Source organism: Paroedura picta, chromosome 7 (assembly GCF_049243985.1).
Source record: "Paroedura picta isolate Pp20150507F chromosome 7, Ppicta_v3.0, whole genome shotgun sequence".
NCBI classification, from domain to species: domain Eukaryota; kingdom Metazoa; phylum Chordata; class Lepidosauria; order Squamata; family Gekkonidae; genus Paroedura; species Paroedura picta.
The window spans coordinates 98,226,688-98,248,628 of NC_135375.1; the positions used below are offsets into that span (position 1 = coordinate 98,226,688).

General features: G+C 48.2%; 1 protein-coding gene across 2 annotated transcripts in view; it reads left to right on the top strand.

Moving 5' to 3' along the window:
* The window catches only part of CPLX1 (complexin 1), a 180,826-nt gene that overhangs the window by 34,164 nt on the left and 124,721 nt on the right, over window positions 1-21,941 (top strand). The gene's annotated exons all lie outside the window — the stretch shown is intronic.

A 21,941-nucleotide genomic window follows, 5' to 3' on the forward strand; every position in this document is an offset into this window, starting at 1 on the left:
CCATGGGCAACTCTTCACTGGCCCTGCTCACTGCCAGGCCACCTCTGCAGCTCCAGCTGCCAGGACCTGCCAGATAAGCTGCGGGGGGGGGGGGCGCTCTTCTTCCCTTACCCCTTATCCCCTTTCAAACCCATTTTCCATAAATGGACTTTGAAGCTAGTCTCTTAATAAAGGGAAACCTATACAAGAACTACTAGTTGAAATAATTACTGAATGTCCATAAAACCAGTATTACTGATTGTGCCTTTAACTCTGGACCAATAAATCTCAAGGTTACAATAAATAAATCTCAATGAATCTCAAGGTGATTCCAGAACTCCAGGCCTCTTCTGGAGGTTGGTGTCCCTCTTTACCAATCTTAAAATCTGGTTACCTTAATCAAGAGCCAGGAACTTTTTGCGGGGGCGGGTGTCGATGCCCCTCTTCACACCATCTCAAGCCGAAGCATCTTTTCAGCATATCATAAATGGCCCCCAGCCCTGCCTTTCAAAAAGGACAGAGCTGCTGATTGCACAATCACCTGGATCAAAATGAAACAAGGCCCAAGTCAAGGACCCTCGAATATGAATGGAACATCTTTCTTTTTTTAAAAAAAGCTCTCTTCAGGCACTGATTGACCACTTGAGCTCTTCAAAACAGCAGACTCAGATTAGCTGGCCCGTTCATCATTCCAGTCGTGGGTCATGGTGCTCTGCACACCCCACATCTAAGGAGTCTCCGGGGTGGAGCATCTGCTTGGCATTGCAGAAGGTCTCAGGTTCAGCCGCTGGCTCCTCCAGGTGGAAGGAGCAGGGAGCAGGTGATGGGAAAGGGCGCTCTACCTGAGACTCTGAACAGGCAGTGCTCGGGCAGGCAGTGCTTGGTAACCAGTGGGAGGGTTGTGGGGGGTGCATCCCAGGAGAAAAGAAATAAACAAGGCCTCCTCTGTTTAAAGCATACAGTTCTTTCCTTTTTAATTTTTCTCCAGTTGTTGCTTCTCCAGCACGCCATTCGAGACTAGACAATGTTGACTTGGATAGACCTAAACGCAGTTTATGGGAGCTTCCTGTGTTCGCAGCTGTAACACAAGCCCTGAGTAAAGACATATCCCTCTGCCCCCAAACTGCATAGTCATTGGATGTGTGTTGACATTTCCATTTCTGTGCAGTGTGCTTTAAAGATACAGGGCGTTACCTGCTCTGAGTTTCCCCTGGAACAAATTCAGGCATTGCTACATGCACCCAACAGGGTTTGTAGACCAGGCCGGGCTGCTTATGAGCCACCAGGCCAAACACGGCCATCAAACTACATCTAGTGGCCCAGCTGGAGCTGCAGCGTCCTCTTTCCCCCTCTGCCTGCCAAAGCAAGGAGGTTAACAACAGCAAGGGACTCGGCAGCCTGCTGGAATCTGCAAACCAAAGGAATGAACCCGATGAACGACCAGCTTCTCTAAGTCTTTTAATGAATCAAAACACAGACCAGTAAACAAACGTTTTCGTGCTTCAGAACTTCATCAGTGACTCCTTCACGAAAAGTATATAAACAAGGTATTCCAATGGCAAAACTACAGGAGGCAGGGCTATGAATTGTTCCATGCAGAGAGCATTGCAACGTAGTTTTTCAACAGACTATATTCAATGCAGAACAACGATTGTAATATAATAAAGCGGTCTAAACTGGTTGTTTTTTTAACTGTTTTATTTGGCTCCATGCAGAATACCTCCAAGTCTTTTAATGAATCAAAACACAGACCAGTAAACAAATGTTTTCAGAACTTCATCAGTGACTCCTTCACGAAAAGTATATAAACAAGGTATTCCAACGGCTACAGAACAAAATGGTTTTGAAACGTGAAACAACAGATCCCCTCAGTTCTGCTTACAAAGAAACAAAAGGCTTCCCCTTCACAAATTCTCCTGCGGTTACTGCAGTGACCTACTAAGCAAAATATACAACAGCTACATCAACATCCATGCTAAAATGATTATTAAAGTGTGCTCCAAAATATATAGTACAAAATATGCTTACCCAGTTTTACAGCCATCTTGGTCATGGCGGGGGGGGGGGGAGCAAGTAGAAACAGGCTCATTTTTGGCTTCCCGTTTGTCTGCCAAACAATGGGCACAAACCCAGAATTAGAACCCATGTCATGGTGGACCATTTTGTGCAGAATAATCACTCAGTAATGGACTTAGAATTTTTGGGGTCTAGAGGTGATCCACCCTGAGCCATTTGGCACTATTAACTTTACAAGATGAAAGTAATTATATATATCATGTACAGACTATACAACCCATGGGCTGAACCTGTCTTTATAATGATGTCGCTTTTTGTGAAATTATGTACAAGTAACAAGAAGGAGCTTAGACTAGAATGAGACTATGGGAAATTGTGGAGCATGCCTCTAAGAATGACTTGGCAGGTTTTGACTACTTTGCACTTAAGAACATGCTTTGTGTCCCTTGATTGGCAGACAAACTGGGTGACCTCTCCCAGCCCTGGTAGAGCTGGTCTCACAGAGCAGTCCTCTCAGAGCTCTTTCAGCCTCACCTCCCTCACAGGGTGTCTGTTGTGGGGAGAAGAAGGGAAGGTGAATGTAAGCCACATTGAGACTCCTTCTGGTAGAGAAAAGGGGCATATAAGAACCAACTCTTCTTCTTCTTCAGTAATATCAGGGCTCTCTCAGTCCCATCTCCCTCACAGGGTGTCTGTTGTGGGGAGAAGAAGGGAAGGTGAATGTAAGCCGCATTGACCCATTATGCACGGGGGTTTTAGCGCACATTCGGGGTGGAATGGCGGCGACTAAAATCACGGATAACGCACGGAGCCGGCTGCAACCGGCTGCAGCTTCGGTGCATGCCGCCGAAAAAGCCGCGTCAGTGAAACGCGGAAGAAAGCGCAGCTTCCGGGTGAGCGGGGCGCAACCAGAAGCGGCGCCCGGATCGGCGCGTGCATAATCGGTTACTCTGGGTTTTGCCGCCGTCGCGCCCCGCCCCGTGCATAACCGGTATGCGTCGTGTCTTCCCCCTCCGCGTTTTCCACGTGACCCGAAATCGCCGTTTCGGCGGCCGTGCATAATGGGCCATTGAGACTCCTTCTGGTAGAGAAAAGGGGCATATAAGAACCAACTCTTCTTCTTCAGTAATATCAGGGCTCTCTTAGCCTCACCCACCTCACAGAGTGCCTGTTGTGGAGAGAGGAAAGACAAATGTAAGCTGCTTTGAGACTGCTTTGGGAAGAGAAAAGCAGCATATAAGAACCAACTTCTTCTTCTAAACAACCAAGCCATTTCCTGAAGTCACAGGGTTCCATTCCATTTGGCCTTGGTTTGTCACTGGATAATCTACTGACTGGGCTCAAATTGAGCTTGGGTTTGAGATGCTTGTTAGGGACCGAAAAGGAAGAGTTGAAGGTGGTTGAAGGCCCATACTGCTACGAAATAGTTCCCCAGCAACTGCATGAATGCTTCAAAGCGAAGCCCTCCTCTCTTCTTTTGCCCTCAGGAAGGGGGTGTCCTAGATTCCCTTTCCCAAGGAGCAATCCGCTTAGTTGGTTAAACTGTGACTCAGTTATAAACGGAAGGGCTCCTGCAGCCAAGGGGAAACAGATGCAAGTTGCTAAAGTGAATTTCTTTCTTTGTCTTCTTCTTCGTCTTTTTTGCTATGTTCAAATGAAAATTATGCCAAGGTTGAGGTCACAGAACTTAACTTTAATAATTCCTCTATCACGTGTCTTCTTCTGGGGGGGAGGGCGTGCTTTGCTTTTGGCTAACGTGGGGCCATGGCGAGAGCATTGCTCAGAAAGTTGTGCCTTTCACGGGTGAGAGATAAAAAGATAATGTAGCCATTTATAAAAGATTTAGAAGGAGGCATTAAGCTCCAAAGGAGAAAAGCAAGGGTAAGCAAACACAGCAAGGAGCTCCTTCAGCTTCCATCTGGGGCAAACTCATCAAGGATGCTGGCATTATTCTATTATTTAGTGTTCAAATGCTGTGTCAAACAACGTGCGTGAACTCACCCGGAACACTAGGAGGGCAGACAACAAGCAACGGCTAGGGTTGGTGGAGGGCACCAAAGTTGGTTGAGGAACGTTCTGTCCCGGGAACGGCCAATGGGTAGTCCCCAAAGCCAAGAATGTCCTCCAAAGCCATTTGATTGGTGATCTTCATATAGCTATGGAGGGCCCGTGGCTCCGTGGAAGAACCTCTGCTTGGTACGCAGAAGGTCCCGGGTTCTATTCCCAGCATCTCCAGTTCTGAGGACCAGGCAACAGGTGACGTGGAAGGCCTCCACCTGAGAGCCTAGAGACCTGCGGCCAGTCAGAGCAGACAATACCGATCTGAGGATCTGATTCGGTATAAGTGAGCTTCAGGTGTTAAGCTTGATGGAATCAAGTTTCTGAAAAGTATTTCTTCTACGCCACCCGCCACCCGCTGCTACCTTGTCCCCAAGCCAACGCTCGATAATAGATGCATATTTAGCTGCCTAGCACAATCAGTTCTTCTAGAGACTCCTTAGGGTAATGCTTAGAAGGTTGGAATGGATCCAAGGGAAAGATGAGGCCTGAGCCTACAGGGGAGAGTGGGGAGCGAGCGCCAGAACATCAATAAAGGAGGAGGAGGAGGAGGAGGAGGAGGAAGGGCTGTTTTTTTTTTAATTCCTTGCTTTAATTACCCAAAGGAGTCTGAAAGTGGCTTACAAAGACCTTTCCCTTCCTCTCTCCACAGCAGACTGTGAGAGCCAGCTTGCTGTAGTGGTTAGGAGTGCAGCCAGCTAGGTGACCTTGGGCTTGCCACGGCATTGATAAAGCTGTTCTGACCGAGCAGTAATATCAGGGTTCTCTCAGCCTCACCTCCCTCACAGGGTGTCTGTTGTGGGGAGAGGAAAGGGAAGGTGATTGTAAGCCCCTTTGAGACTCCTTCAGGTAGAGAAAAGCGGCATATAAGAACCAATCCTCCTCCTCCTTGTTCTAGGTGAGGCTTAGAGTTCTCTAAGGGAACCGCTCTGCAAGAACAGCCCCAAGAGAACTCTGACTAGCCCAAGGTCACCCAGCAGGCTGCATGTGGATGAGTGAGGAATCACTCCAGATTAGAGCCTACCACTCTTAAGCACTACACCAATGTACGGAAAAGGGCCCCCAGCTTTACGGAACAGCTCCCTTTGGCCTTCAGAGGTCAACCGCTCTGCCACTATAGCACTTGGGCCAACCTTAAGAGTGATGAGGTCAGTGCTTGCCACCACATGGGACATCTCTTGGAAACTGTGCAGACACCATCTTGATTGCCATGAAAGAGAAAGAGAGAAAAAAGAAGGATAAAAAGAAGAGCTGGTTTTTTATACCCTACTTTTCACTACCCGAAGGAGTCCCAAAGTAGCGTACAAACATCTTTCCTGTCATCTCCCCACAACAGACACCCTGCGAAGTAGGTGGGGCTGAGAGGGCTCTGTGAGAACTGCTCTGCAAAGACAGCTCTAAGAGAACTAGGATTAGTCCAAGGTCACCCAGCTGGCTGCGCGTGGCGGGATTGGGGAATCAAACCCGGTTCTCCAGATCAGAAGTCCACCACTTTTAACCACGACCCCATGCTGGCTCTCCAAGAAAAAGAAGCGGATATCACCGAGGAGTAAGAGTATGCAGAAAACTGTGGCTAATTGCACATCTATAGAGCTCAGAGCACAACTAAGGAATGGAACGCTGGAGAATTCCTAATGTATCTGTTCCAGTTCTGAAACAAGACCAGGTAATTCAGAACTACAAGATCCAGGGCGAAATTGGGACGAGAAGACCGTGGAGACTCCCCTGAAGTCCTCCTTATGAAGCTAACGGGGAGGGTGAAGTAGGGAAGAGCGTCCTCTGTCTTGGCATCGATAAACACCCTTTGTGCTTGTTGGAAGGCCCGTGATTTTTGTTGCCGTTGCTGGAACTTCCTTTTCACAAAAGTTTTAAACATCTCTGCTTTTTGTGATTCTGTGTTAATGAAAAACCCAAAAGGGATCTGTCGGATGAGGGACGCTCTCAACACCCTGCTTGCTTTGCATACTGGAGGTAATTGATGCGAATAATTCGTTGTTTGCCTTTTTTTTTTTTTTTTAAGCAATCGGTATTTGATAGGCTGGATTCCTGCAATGCACCGGAATCTCTCCAAACAGCACATTTCTTTTTTAAAAGATCCTTGTGGATCACTGGTACAGTGACTGATCGAGGAGAAACCCGCCATGAATGTATTGAACCTTTACCTCAGGTTGTTTTTGGTTTGGAATCTGAACTATGAAGCTTAGCTATTAGATGTTTGTTTCTTAGAATCATAGAATCATGGAGTTGGAAGGGACCTCCGGGGTCATCTAGTTCAACTCCCTGCACAATGCAGGAAACGCACAGCTACCTGCCCAGCTCCATGCCCAGAAGATGCCGTGGGTCTCTCTAATGTTACCTTTGAGTGACACAGGGCATGAGTTTCCAGACCCAGCAGCTCTCTGGATGCTCCTCCCCTCCCCCATTAAACCCTCCCCAAACATGATGTTCCCGCATCACCCAGAAGTGACACCAGCACGTTGGGGGAATTGAGGGGGAAGGGAGTCACTCTGCTTTGTGGGCACAACTCTATGGTTAGAAGCTAATTCTACCATAGGATTTTTGCCCAAAAGCCAGACCATCCCCCCTTGATGATCCTATGTACAAGCATCACATTTCAGAACTCTTCCCCATTTCCACAAAGTGCCTCCCACCCCCACCAGCAGCTGCGAGGAACCCCTCATGCAATGCCATACAGCCCCCCCCTCCCTCCCAAGCAGCCATTTTCTCCAGGGAACTCACCTCTGTGGAGATGAATTGCAATCGTGGGAGATCTCCAAGGCCCACATGGAGCCCTAGTAATGTCCAGTGTTGCTGCAGGTGCCCAAAATCTGAGCCGGGAGCATCGGTTCCCCTAGTCCAGTGGTTCTCAACCTTCCTAATGCCGCGACCCTTTAATACAGTTCCTCCTGTTGTGGTGACCCCCAACCATAAAATGATGCAAGGGTTCTTTCACAGAAATTAAACCGAAACTGACCAATGACATGAAGATCCATTGTTCATGTTTGTACATAAATTGGTTTTTCCCCGGGGTTTCTCAGTTCAGTTCTGCCTCTTCTCCCACCATCTCGCTCTTTTCCGCTGCTCTAGACAGACGAACGCTCTATCTTGATCTACCCCACAAGGCTGTTGTGTGGATCCCCCCCCCGAACAAGCTGTTTGCCCTGCCGCGACCCCTATGAAAGAGTCATTCAATCCCCAAAGGGGTCCTGACCCCCAGGTTGAGAACCACTGGCCTAGTCTAAGATCAATTCCTCATTCCTGTTTCACCTTTCAAGCTAGGCATCCCCTGTTTTCTCTCCCCCCCTGCCCCCCACCCCAAGAAGCTGCAAGATGAGACAGCTTGACATTTGTTTAATAGCCCATTAATGGAATCCAGGCCGACCTTGCTGCTTTCCTCTGTTTCACTCAAATGTCAAGCTGTAATGTTGACGGCTTCTCCTTCCGAGGACCCTCCCGGATGACAGCAGGGGTGAAAGGGAGGCCAGGTGAATCAATTAACATTCTACGGCCCAGCCCAGGCAGGTCCCGGCCCCCCACGGCTGCTCCTCCTGCCAATATACTGGCATTCGAGTCGCTGAGGCCGGTCTGCTGCTGCTGCTGCTTCTTCTTTTTGAATGGGGTCAAGTTGGCAATCGGAAAGCCAAGGGGCCTTGCGGGGATATGCTAGCAAAGCCCCAAAGGAGAACTTAATAGGGATGTGAGGTTGGGCTTTGCAAGGCATAAGCTTTTAATGGGAGCCACATGGCTTAAAGTGTAGGTACTATAATAGGAAGATTGCAATACAGGCACTATGATAGGAAGGGACACATTTCCCCATAATTAAGATCTAAATTTAGGACTCCGCTTGAAAATCCATCAGATGCCTCCCTGTGGAATTCTGGAGTCGGAAGAGGCGATTGAATCCAACTTCCGCAGACTTTCCGGCCTCCCCGTGTGTTTAGCCCCCCAACAGGGCATCCGGTGGGGTAAGAAGCCCCCCGGCACACCCAGCTAGGCTTGCTTTGTGTGGATTCCAGCAAGGACTGGACTGAAATCCTGTGACATTTTTGTTTTGGGTCTTTTTCAGAACTCCTGTTGTCCATGAAATTACACTGAAATTTCCACTTTTGCTTTGAAATGTTGCTTTTAGGCAAAAAGGGGGTGGCGATGCTACATGCATTGACTACGTCAAGGACCCCTGGCCCGGATGGCCCAGGCTAGCTCGCTCAATCCCATCGGGTCTCAGAAGACTAGCGTGATTGGCCTGGATTAGTACTTGGACAGGAGACTACCAGGAAAGTCTAGGGTTGCTATGCAGAGGCAGGGTCATGAACCAGGGCTACTCTCTCATAGCAAACAAGACATTCTTCATAGAAAAGAATTCAGAGTTGTTTTCTGGTGTCCAAGAGTGTCCATCTGGAAACTTCTTGATAGGAAGCCTATTGCTAAGCACGACTGGCTTGACCAGACTTAGGATACACATAGACCCACCCACTTGCCCCACCAATTCATCACTTTCCTGCCATTTGCTATTCCCATGGTAGAAGGGTTTTTGCTCTTGATACCTGCTAGTTCTGGCTCCTTGCTCCCAGCCTAAGGCGGCTGAACGGGGAGGGGGTGGCTATTAGACCAGCTGAGTGAGAGGTCGCCATCTATTTTGCTATTTTGCTATTCGCTATTGTGCTGTAAGGGGTGTTTACTGTTTTTATCTTGTGTAAACCGCCGCAAGACCAATGGAAGAGCAGTGGCATACAAATAAATAAATAAATCTTTAAAAGATAGTCAGAACAAAGCGAAAGGTATAGCTTTATATCAAGTGGCCAAAAGGCAGCAGAACTACACGCTAGAGGAGGCATTCCCAACCAGAGGTCTGTGGACTCCTGGGGGGCCATGGAAGCTCTGGAGGGGGTCCACAGTCTTTCCCCTCCTGCCTTAATGCAGCTGGTGATGTCACTTCTGGGGGATATCGTCAGGAGGCGCGGTCAGCTGACATAACTTCCAGCCTGGTTCCAAGCCTCCTCGAAGCCTGGAAAATTATTACAGGATCTCTTCCATGGTCAAAGGGTGAAGAAGAAGGAGGAGGAGGAGGAGGAGGAGGAGGAGGAGGAGGAGGCTGTGCTAGAGCCACAACATACAGATAAAGAGATAGCATTGTTAAGGACGCTCTGTGACTCCTGGGAAAAGGTGCCAGTGTGTGTGGGCTGGAAGCCGTACGAGGACAAGAGGGGAAAGAATACAGGAAAACAAGAGTTGAGACCCATGGTTCCTAGGTCTTTGCTTCACTTTTTGCCAGAATCCATGGCATGTAGTAAGGGGCAACTTGGCAGGCAGGCAATGGCAAGTCCCCCCTGAAGATCTCATGCCTTAAATCCCCTCTGGGGTCACCAGAAGTTGGCTGCAACTTGAGAGCATCTTGGGCACATCCTTGTAATGGGATTCTGCACTCTTGGTTTTCTGCCCTTTCCTGTTAATGCGTTCTGCTAGCAGACAGACATGCTTTTCTCCATTAGCTCTCCAGCTGTGAGACCTCAACTAGAAGCCTGTCCGCCAACCTGATTTATTTCTGCCTGTCATCTCATTACTGGTAATCGAAGCTCTGCAAGCCAAACAAGACCTTGGCTTACCTTGTCAGTGCAGTTTTGCCCTATGGGGGGAGGGGTGGAGCAACTATTTGGCTTCCAGGAGGTGGATCATTTTGTAAGTTATGAGTTTTCTTGAGCAAGTCCAAGAAGTTCATCTATGTTCAGTTGTTTCTTGTACCACCAAAGCACAGATATGTGGACCTGTCAATGGATTTCAGTGGGACTTAGGACTGAGGCCACAGGAACAGTTGAAGCATGGGGGCCATTTGAATGGGTTCCTCTTGTGGTCGAAGCCTCTGCTTGGAAAGTCCTTCAGTGAGGCTTCCGAACCTTAGAATCATAGAATCACAGAGTTGTAAGGGTCCTCCTGGATCATCTAGTCCAACCCCTGCATTGTGCAGGCCACTCACAGCCCTATCGCTCATCCACTGTAACCTGCCACCCCCTTGAGCCTTCACAGAATCAGCCTCTCCGTCAGATGGCTATCCAGCCTCTGTTTAAAATTTTCCAAAGATGGAGAACCCACCACCTCCCAAGGAAGCCTGTTCCACTGAGAAACCGCTCTGACTGTCAGGAACTTCTTCCTGATGTTTAGACAGAAATTCTTTTGATTTAATTTCATCCCATTGGCTCTGGTCCATCCCTCCATGACAAGCCAGAACAACTCCGCTCCACATGGTACCCTTTTAAATACCTGAAGATGGTTATCAGTCGTCTCCTCTAAACAGGCTAAACAGACCAAGGTCCCCCAACCTTTCCTCCTACGTCTTGGTCTCCAAACCTCTCACCATCTTTGTTGCCCTCCTCTGGACACACTCCAGTTTGTCTACATCCCTCTTCAACTGGGGTGCCCAAAACTGAACACAGTACTCCAAGTGAGCCTGAACCAGAGCAGAGTAAAGCAGTACCATCACCTCCCATGATCTGGACACAATACTCAGTTTGATACAGCCAAAAATCCCATTTGCCTTTTTAGCTACCAAATCACACAGTTGACTCATGTTCAATGCATGGTCTACTACCTTGTTAAGCTCCTAGACACTCCTCCTTCCACAGCTAGAAAGAAGTTCCAGACTTCCGTGGGCAAAATTTAAATATGCAAAGAGTACAGCACCAAAGAATAAAATAGTTTTACTGTGATGAGAAACAAACTTGGTGTAGAAAGAGGGGAGAGAGAGAGAGAAAGAGAGAGAGAGAAAGAGAGAGAGAGAGAGAAAGAGAGAGATTCCTGCTTCTTTTCTGCATTCATTCCATCTGTTCTGGAGGCAAGCAGGGAGGAAGTGTGCTCAGAGGAGCAGGAAGTCTCTAAAAGAGCCTATCAGGATACAGGAGGAGATTATCTGAAAAATGCCAGAAAGTTCCTAATCTGTGCTAAGGACACATATCCTCCAATGCCCCCTGCTGGATACTCCTCAAATACTTTTGAATCATGCACACTACAGTTCTTGCATATCCCAACGGCTTCCTCCCCTAAATGCTCCTCTTCCCCTTTCTAGCCTGCAAAAGGGTCCTCCTGGCCCAGCACAAGACTGCAACTGTTCACAGGTGCAGTTAACATATTAGACAGCCCAGATATCCCAGTGATTAAAGGAGCTCTAAAGGAAGGTTTCCAGCTCTGGGTTGGGAAATACCTGGAGATTTTAGGGATGGAGACTGGGGAGTGTGGGGTTTTGGAGAGAGGGTGGAGTTTTGGAGAGCAGGATATTATGCTACCCCCCTCCAAAGCAGCCGTTTTCTCCCAGGAAACTGATCTCAGTCAACTGGAGATCAATTCTAACAGTTTCCTTCCAGCCGCCTTTCTTCCTTTTTGTGAACCACCAACCCTTGCTGCTGCCCAGCGGTGGAATTCCTTCTTTCACCTCTTCGACTCACCTTTTTTCTGGATCCAAGCGTGCAGAGGAGCGCCAAGCACGGAAGCCACCGGGGAGAAACAACTGCCTCCGGATGCCGTGATGCATAAACCGAAGATGGCTAAAGAGGTAATTCTGGCTGACAGCAGGGAACGAGGAACGGAGCTCGCCACACCGTTGGTATCTTGTTAGTTCAAGCCCTTGTCACCCCCCCTCCCCATTTAAAGTAAACATGATGCACAGTGAAACAGGGTCCAGTAAAGGTGCCCCTTCAGGAATCTTGGCAATCAAAGTTATTTCTGTCTGGAGTACGATTGCCATCTCTGGGATGGAGAAAAACCTGGTGCCTCTGGGGGTGTAGCCAGGAGTGGATGGGACTTGGGGCTTCAGTGGAGGATAATGCTGTGGTGTCCCCCCTCCAAAGCAGCCGTTTTCTCCAGGGGAACTTCTGGAAAATGTTTGTATCTTAGCAGGCCGACAAGTGGAACTATAAAGCAAGGAGCAGAGTAGCAAGGACAGAAGACTCATTTCTGTTCCTAGAGAATCCAGAAAGCTCTCTCTAAACCAGTGAGAACAATATAATGATTGGCGGGATGTGGAGATGCTAGGCATAGAAATGTCTTTGGGGACAATCCTCTTTGGTGAGAACATCTGCTAACTCTTCCGGTTGGATAAATTGAGGCCCATTCCGCACCAGGATCAATGTTGCAAATTGGTTTCGGAACGGAAAAACACCATTTTAAATAGTGGAATTCGTCATTATGCATACCTTCCTTTGTAGTGGAATCCAGTTGCGTTTCAATCGTTGCCCACAGGTCAATCAAACGAGCAGCCAATGGGCGACCGTTATCATGCTCCCAAAAAGCCCCTTTCCCTTTAAGGCAGGTTTAAAAAAAAAACACGTTGCAACGAATATGCCTTGATTCATTGCAATGGAGAAACCCATCTAGCTAGCAGGTGGCGTGTGAGCTGCCGTTTTATCGTTGCCACGCTCCGGCCGAAAATAAAGGGAACCAGCAAACGGGTCTGTTTGGTGCTTGGTGACTTAAAACAACTCTGGGGAGGGACTGCAGCCAGGGAAGCCTCGCTGGGTGAATGAAGGCTCGCTGGTTCGTTGCTCTCCACTCGCTCCGAGAAAAAAAAATGTCGATCGCTTCGCCGGAAGAGAACATGATAGAGCCAGGGGGAGGGACTTTGCTGAAACCGCAACAGGTTATGAGATAAGGGTACACATTTTTTGCAGGAGGGTCTTTTAGGTTTGGAGTATTTCTGAAATATCCACCGCAGTGACGGCATTAGTGTGAATTTACACATGGATTTTAGTGAGGCTATACTTTAAGCCTTGGGTTTTTAATCTTAATAAATATTAAGATTCAATTTTACATCACGTTCAACCCTATAGAGCGTTTGCCGACAGGGGCTCATGGGAATTGTAGTCCATGGACATCTGGAGGGCCGCAGTTTGACTACCCCTGCTATAGAGGCTTGAGCACATTTTCCTTATTTTAACCCTTTTTTGGGGGGTGAGTGGGGATGGGGAGGTATTCCTGAAATACACCCATAAAATATGTCCTTTTCTTCCAAAAACGATACAGCAGCGTTTGTTTTCACACTCATAGTTTTTTCCTCCCTCAACAGCTCAGAAAGCCCCTCTGTTGAAGTCTGTGCATGATTGTACATGCATCTCAAGTGAGCCTCTTAACCGGCAAATTTGTTAAACAATCATCAGAAACCACCTTCCGCCGACCTTGACTTGAGGTTGCCTCTCCCGGGCCTTAGGCTTTGAACCTAAGGAATGGCGCTTGTTCCATAGCAATGCCACTTACCGAACGCTCGTCCCACGAATTCTTATGCACTGCAGAGTCACGTTTAGCTGCAATGCAGTGCGGGGCCTTTCATAATGTGAAAGGCTCTCTGCTGTCTGAATGCCGCTTGATCCAAAGCAACCTAATAGGCCGAAGATTGTCCTCATTTTCGGAGTGTTTATCTTCCATCTCGAGTGTTTAAACAACCTTCGCTTGCCTGCGTTTGCTACCGGCCAGAATCTATTCAGCTTTTCCCATTCAGCCCTCTTCTCCACCAGAAAGCGGTACCGATTCTGCTAAAAGACTTCATTATCACCTCCCCACCTACCCGCCCCGCCACCAGCTATGGCAGGAGCAGACACTTAGTCACCGAAACAAGTTGTAAATGTTCCCCAGAGCTATAGACATAACTTGAGAGAGCCGGGAAAGCATTTTCAAAATGTGAGGGGAGGCGAGGATGTTGCCTTCCCAAGGTTTCCTATTACTTTACGGCAGGGGTAATCAAACTGCGGCCCTCCAGATGTCCATGGACTACAATTCCCAGGAGCCCCTGCCAGAGAATGCTGGCAGGGGCTTCTGGGAATTGTAGTCCATGGACATCTGGAGGGCCGCAGTTTGACTACCCCTGCTTTACGGGGTCAAGAGAAGTGAATACCCCATCTGGAGGGCCGCAGTTTGACTACCCCTGCTTTACGGGGTCAAGAGAAGTGACTACCCCATCTGGAGGGCCGCAGTTTGACTACCCCTGCTTTACGGGGTCAAGAGAAGTGACTACCCCATCTGGAGGGCCGCAGTTTGACTACCCCTGCTTTACGGGGTCAAGAGAAGTGACTACCCCATCTGGGGGCCGCAGTTTGACTACCCCTGCTTTACGGGGTCAAGAGAAGTGACTACCCCATCTGGAGGGCCGCAGTTTGACTACCCCTGCTTTACGGGGTCAAGAGAAGTGACTACCCCATCTGGAGGGCCGCAGTTTGACTACCCCTGCTTTACGGGGTCAAGAGAAGTGACTACCCCATCTGGAGGGCCGCAGTTTGACTACCCCTGCTTTACGGGGTCAAGAGAAGTGACTACCCCATCTGGGGGCCGCAGTTTGACTACCCCTGCTTTACGGGGTCAAGAGAAGTGACTACCCCATCTGGAGGGCCGCAGTTTGACTACCCCTGCTTTACGGGGTCAAGAGAAGTGACTACCCCATCTGGAGGACTGCAGTTTGACTACCCCTGCTTTACGGGGTCAAGAGAAGTGACTACCCCATCTGGAGGACTGCAGTTTGACTACCCCTGCTTTACGGGGTCAAGAGAAGTGACTACCCCATCTGGAGGACTGCAGTTTGACTACCCCTGCTTTACGGGGTCAAGAGAAGTAGGAAGGCATTAAGAGAGGAAGCTGAGAATGAGTGGGCTTGAAAGTTGAGCTGACGGATCCGTCGCGAGTTAATTAAGCTATCGGCTTGATAAGAGCGATAGGCTTTTCATTACCTCTTTATTCTCCGGGTGAACGGCTGGACAGAGCTTGGATCTTCTCGAGCAGCGCATTATTTCCTATGCATGGGGAGATGCGGGGGGCACAGAGATGAATGGGAAGAGAAAATTGGGAGCTCAGAGATGGATAATTGGATATGCAGATTTGTGCAGGAGCTGTTTGAAACCCCCCCCCCCTCCGGTAACGTCCTCTGCAAATGTTTATGTGGAATATTTTCCCAGGTATTTGCTGAATAGTTGCTAGGCTGTTGATTTCTCAGCTCGACACCCAAAGGTGATGGATTGCAGTCATTGATACAGGAGAGCATTTGATTAATGACGCTAAATATTTGGCTCAGTTTGGCAGCTGACTGGCGGTCCTATTTTGTGACCGACAGCATTGTCGTGGATTTTGTGTTTCATGCAGGACAGTGGGCAAGCAATGAAATATGAGTCAATGATAAGCGACCATCGACGGCATTTTAGAAAGGGTACTTAGGAATGATGGGGTAAGAGGATCCTCTTATGGATTAAAAGTCGGTTAAGGGCCCAGAAGCAGAGAGCAAGAATAAATCGACAGTTCTTACCTTTGGAAGGAAGGGTAAGCAAACCGGAGGACTCTGGGACACCTATATGATAACACAAGATTGTCTGGAATGCCAGTAAGTTTTGTGTAGCTGCTTTTGGAACTGTTCTTATAAGCCTTTGTTTGTAGACTAACACATCTCAGATTGTGGAATCAAAGCGCTGTTTAGCAAAACACACTGGGAATCATTAAAGGATACTTCTTATTAAAGACATTGTATTTTGAAGATTGAAGACTCCCTGTGTATTTCCTTGCTATGCTGGATTCTGCGATCTTCTGTTTAGCATATTGGTGTGCCATTGTCCTTTGGTTTGCTTCCTGTTCTGTATATTTCACTGAGTCCTGTCCATCTTTCTCTGAAATTGCCTTCGGATGGAAGAGAGCAGGGGGGTCCCATAAGGCTCAGGATTGTGAATGATACTGTGTATTGATTTGATTGAATTGATAACTTGCCATCTCCACCAAAGGTGGACTGAGAGCAGTGGAGAACATATGCATACTAATGCTGCAGAGGAAAGGACGTTGGCTACAGAGAAAAGGACGCGCAGTAATGGGTTTAAACTACAAGCACAATGATATAGGCTAGATATCAGGAAAAAAATTTTCACAGTCAGAGTAGTTCAGCAGTGGAATAGGCTGCCTAAGGAGGTGGTGAGCTCCCCCTCACTGGCAGTCTTCAAGCAAAGGTTGGATACATACTTTTCTTGGGTGCTTTAGGATGCTTAGGGCTGATCCTGCGTAGAGCAGGGGGTTGGACTAGATGGCCTGCATGGCCCCTTCCAACTCTGATTCTATGATTCTAATATAGATGAGTCACCTTAAAACCAAAGGTCTAAAGCCAGAACCCTAGGACCCTGGGTAGGGTGGTATATAGGAGGGAGGCCAAATTAGATGCTAGCTACTTTACTGGCCTCAACTGTAGGGCTGGTGGAAGAACATTTTACAGGCCCTGCAGAACTCCAATAGTTTTCTGGCAGCTCATTCCACCAGGCAGAAGTCAAGGCCAAAAAGGCCCTGGCTCTGGTCTTTGGGGCAGTGGACTGCTGGCCTATTCATGTTGTCCGAGCACAAGGCTCTTCTGGGAACATATTTGGAGAAGTGTGCCCTTAGATACACAGGGTCCAGATCCATTCATTCATTGAGTACTTGTGTGGTGTAGTGTGGTTAAGAGCAATGGCTTCTAATCTGGTGAGCCAGGTTTGATTCCCTGCTTCTCCACATGCAGCCAGCTGGGTGACCTTGAGCTAGTCACAGTCCTGTTAGAGCTGTTCTCACAGAGATGTCCTGTCAGTTCTCTCAACCTCACCTACCTCACAGGGTGTCTGTTGTGGGGAGAGGGAGGGGAGGCGATTGGAAGCCACTTTGTGACTCTTTCAGGCGGTGAAAAGCAGGGTATAAAAACAATTCCTCTTCTTCTTCATTTGAATCTGACGTATGAGTAGCAAAATACTGCCAAATTCCAAGCATATAACTAAATCTCTCTCTCTCTCTCTCTCTCTCTCTCTCTCTCTCTCTCTCTCTCTCTCTCTCTCTCTCTCTCTTTGTAGCCTACCCTTCCTGGGTAGCTCAGGGTGCATAACAGTATAGTTCAACAACAATCACATGATAAAACCCAGCCTAAATCAATAGAACATTAAAATGTTTTATAAATCTCAGCAGCCCCCAAATAATTTGTGCTGGGGGGGGGGGTGTTTCAATCCTTGGAGGACAGTCCTCCCCTCTGTTTCAGTGGTGAGGTCAGCACTTCTTGTTGGTCCATCAGGACCCCGACCATAGGCCAGGCAGAACAGCTCTCTCTTGAAGGCCCTGCAGAACTGGTTAAGGTCCCACAGGGCCCTGATCTCTTTTGGCAAAGTGTTCCACCAGGCCAGGTTGAGGCCCTGTGTATAGTCCCTGCCCTTTCCAAACCCTGCCCTCAACAGGCTCCACTCCCAAAGTTTCCAGGTTTTTCCCAACCTGGAGCTGGTAACTCTACAGCCCTAACTGTGGTGTGGGAGCTGTTCCTCTACTTACTCTGTAGGAAGTCCCATTCTTGAAGCAGTTCTCATTACTCTGTAGGAAGTCCCATTCTTGAAGCAGCCTTTTTCTCCCTTTTGACCATAGAGTAGCCCCTGGAATCATTTTTCGGCCTTTGAGGAGTCCAGGAAGTGGTATCAACTGGCCATGCCTCGCTGCCACGCCCCCTGGAAGTGACATGTCATGAGAAGTGACATCACCACCCGTGTTAATGGGCAGGCTCAAGGACGACTGAGAGGGGAGAGAGACAGGAGGTGATTTAAAGTGGGAGTAGGCAGGCAGGCTCTGCCCTCTCCCAGGCACAGGGAACTAACTCATGCTTAGGAGGGGGAGCAATAGAAGCAACTGGTTCCTAGCTTGTGGCTGAGTCCATTAAGGCAGAAAGAGAAAAACTGCAGCCCCCTGAGAGTCATAGAATCACAGAGTCCACAGACCCCTGGTTGGGAATCCCTTCTCCAGTCTACTGTCTGTGGGCTATAAACCAAGAATTACATGGCGTTGCCAGGTCTTCTATTATAGCTACAGAGGGAATCCCCTGGCAACCCACTGACCCTTATCCCCTCTCAGTAGTCTCACAGGAATAACAACAACAACAACAACAACAACAACAACAATAACAATAACAATAGCAGGAAGGAGAACACATTTTTTAAAAGTCACCATTGTGTCAGTGGTGGGACACAATTTCTGGGATGAACCCAGAAGTGACATCACACCCCTCTAGGATTCAGTAGAAACTGTGGTGTTACTCTCTATGGGTTTAAAGCCACGGGGTACTTTCACACATGCCAAATCTTGCTGTTCCAATCGGCTCCAGCTACCGTTTGCAAGTGGATGTTGCCAATTAGCACAGTAAAGACCAGTTTCAGTTATTTAGCGTGTGTGAAGATACCCGTGGAGTTAGCCCCAGAAACAAAGCCATGCTGTCAACCAAACAGTGCCCTCCCAGACCCCCACCCGCCCCAGTCTCCCGATGGGTGACAGCCACCAACCGGCAGCTCCAAATGCCACCGTCTTCTGTTTCCCTTGGTTCCGAAACCATTTCAGCACCACACTAATGGACAGCTCATTGCTGGCATAGAAGTTATATAGGTCAGGGGTAGTCAACCTGTGGTCCTCCAGATGTCCATGGACTACAACTCTCATGAGCCCCTGCCAGCAAATGCTGGCAGGGGCTCATGGGAATTGTAGTCCACAGACATATGGAGGACCACAGGTTGACTACCCCTGATATAGGTGACTGGCTCAGGTAGTGCTGCTGTGATTTGAATCCAAAGAGCCCTCCTTCCGGAAGCTTCAGTATAATTTACTCCGTGTATGGCTGTTATTCCTTCAGAATCCTTGAAGCAGCCTAGGAAGAGGTGGTATGATAGCCGTCTTCAAATACTTGAGGGGCTGCCATAGAGAAGATGGAGGAGAGCTGTTTTCTGTTGTCCCAGAGGGTCGGATCAGAATCAGTGGGTTGAAATTAATTCGATAGAATTTTCAGCTAAATATCCGGAAGAAGTTCCTGACTGTTAGAGCGGTTCCTCAGTGGAACAGGCTTCCTCGGGAGGTGGTGGGTTCTCCTTATTTGGAAGTTTTTAAACAGAGGCTGGACAAGAAATGCTGATTCTATAAACTTAGGCAGATTGTGAATGGGTGGACAGGAAGGGATGTCACAATGTTTGTCTCTTGTGGCCCTTCCTTGCATACCCACAGGATTGCTGAAAGCCACTGGGATGATAGGTGAATTCCCTCTAGCCTAGGCTGAATTCTGGAGATTTTTGGTGGGGGGGATCACTTGGCATGAAATTAGGGTCACTGGTAGTTGTGAGTTTCTGCATTGTACAAGGGGTTGGAATAGATGACCTTGGAGGTCCTTTCCAACTCTATGATTTTATGATTCTAACTTGCCTCATACAGAGCGAGCCTACTGAAGTAGCCAGTCCAAAATTATCTATTCTGTTTCTAAGCTTTGTGACAAGAAGAAGAAGAAGAAGAAGAAGAAGAAGAAGAAGAAGAAGAAGAAGAAGAACAAGAAGAACAAGAGATGGTTTTTATATCCTGCTTTTCACTACCTGAAGAAGTCTTAAAGCAGATTATACTCACCTTCCCTTCCTCTCCCCACAACAGGCACCCTGTGAGGTGGGTGGGGCTGAGAGAGCCATGATGTTACTGCTCTGTGGGAACAGTACTATCAGGGCTGTGACAAGCCCAAGATCACCCAGCTGGCTGCATGCAGAGGAGGAGACGGGAATCAAACATGGGTCACCGGATTAAAAACTGACGCTCTTAACTGCTACATCATGCTGGCTCCTGTAGAATCCTGAATTGGAAGTTATAGCAAGATGGTATGTTTGTATTCAAAGAATGTTTCTGTTTTTGACCTCTGGGTCTGTGGCTCTCTTCTCATTCACTTAAAGTAAAATAGGGCTCTGGGTGATTTCCGGGGAGCTGAAATCCTCACAGGATTTTTAGCTCCATCATAAGACATTGTCTCCCCTACCACAAAGCACCAACATATGTAGAGGGAAGTTAAGAGGGAGGGGGGATTATTTGAGGGAATGGAATCTGGACAGTCTAACCCTTGACAGGCAGAAGATTTTTTTAAAATAGTGAACAAGAACAGAGTTTATCAGGAAAACACACACAATATGAGATCATTATTAACAGTCTGTAGCTGTGAGAAATATGGCTTCAGACTGTACATGCCTAAAAACAAAACAAAACCCTATACCCCCAGGCCTGTTTATGCCCCTATCAATTCAGTTATCCAATAAACCCAGCAAAATCTGCTGGCGTACTGTTGACACCCAGTTAGCCAGACAGGGAGACGTAACCCAAAGATAGGAGACCTCCTCAGACCTTGATTTCACACTCCTGTCATTCTAATCCTTCGCGCCCAACTTACGAGACCCAATTTGTGGCTCTCAGTCACCTCCTATCAGATCTTAACCTCTCCAGGATCCAACTTCAATCGACTGATTTAGAGCACGATCTCTGGGGAACATTTCTGTGCTCTCCCTGTCACAAGAACCTTCACATCTAACATAATTTGCACCACCAAAGAGAAGACTTTGGAGGAAAGGGGTTGTATCCCATGAGCCATGAACCAGCGTGGTGTCGTGGTTAGGAGTGGCGGCTTCTAATCTGATGAGCCAGGTTTGATTCCCCATTCCTCCCCATTCCTGACTAGCTTGGGTGACCATGAGCCAGTCATAGCCCTGATAGGGCTGTTCTCACAGAGCGGTCCTGTCAGAGCTCTCTCTGCCTCACCTACCTCACAGTATGCCTGTTGTGGGAAGAGGAAGGGAAGGCGACTGTTAGCCTCTTTGGGACTCCTTTGGGTAGAGAAAAATGGGATATCAAAACCAACTCTTCTTCTACATAACACTGGATGAGGCAGATCTTCTCTGCCTTCTGCCACTAGTCCCTGTGATCCCCTCAAAGTTGATGTTGATTCCAGGGGAACTCTCATGGTGGGAAATTTCAGATGGTGTGGGAGAGGAGCTGTTGTAAGGAACGGCAGCTAGGTGAAATCAACCCAATAGCAGAGATTTTGCTGACCAGATCTTTTTCTTTTTTCATTAAAAGGAGGAGGAGGAGGAGGCAGTGATTTTTGCTTTAGGTTGACAGCTCCAGTTTGAGAAATACCCAGAGATTTGGAGGGGAGGGGAGGGGAGGGGAAGGACCTGAAGAAGGTGTGGTTTGCAGGAGAGGAGGGACAACGGGGTATAATACGATAAGAGTTCACCTTCCAAAGCAGCCATTTTCTCCAGGTGATCTGGTCTTTTCAACTGGAGATCCGTTGTAATCCCAGGCGATCTCCAGTCGCCACCTGGAGGCTGGCAGCCATTAAAACAGTATGCCAATACATCACGGCAGGGGTAGTCAAACTGCGGCCCTCCAGATGTCCATGGACTACAATTCCCAGGAGCCCCCTGCCAGCAAATGCTGGCAGGGGGCTCCTGGGAATTGTAGTCCATGGACATCTGGAGGGCCGCAGTTTGACTACCCCTGCATCATGGCCTTATGCCACAAAAATGACAATAATGCAACAGCATGGAAGGATAGAAAACAAGAACTTAACGTCCGAAAATGGTGGAATTTGGAAAGGGTGTTCAAGGATCCTTCTCTGGACATTTAGCAATAAAGGGGCCATTTAGGTTTCTAAAGGGTCCAAAGCTTTAGGGGCAACCAAAGCATTTGGGTGGGGTCCCAGTAGGGAAAGGAAGGCAAGAAGAATTGGTTTGTATACCCTGCTTTTCACTGCCCGAAACAGCTGACAATCACCTTCCTTTCCTCTCCTCACAACAGACACCCTGTGAGGCAGGTTGGGCTGAGAGAGCTCTGAAAGGATTGCTCTGTGAGAACAGCTCTAATAGGACTGTGACTAGCCCAAGGTCACTCAGCTGGCTGCATGGGGAGGAGAAGTGGGAAATCAAACCCATTCCTCCTGATTTGAAGCCGCTGCTGTCAACCACCACACCAAGCCATCCCCGCGAGCTTCTTAGGATCCCTTAGGATGCATTAGATCTCATGGATTTTATGCTGACAACTGATTGCAGCTGGAAGAATCCATTCATGCAGAATCGGCACACCACCTGCTAATGAGATCCCCTGGA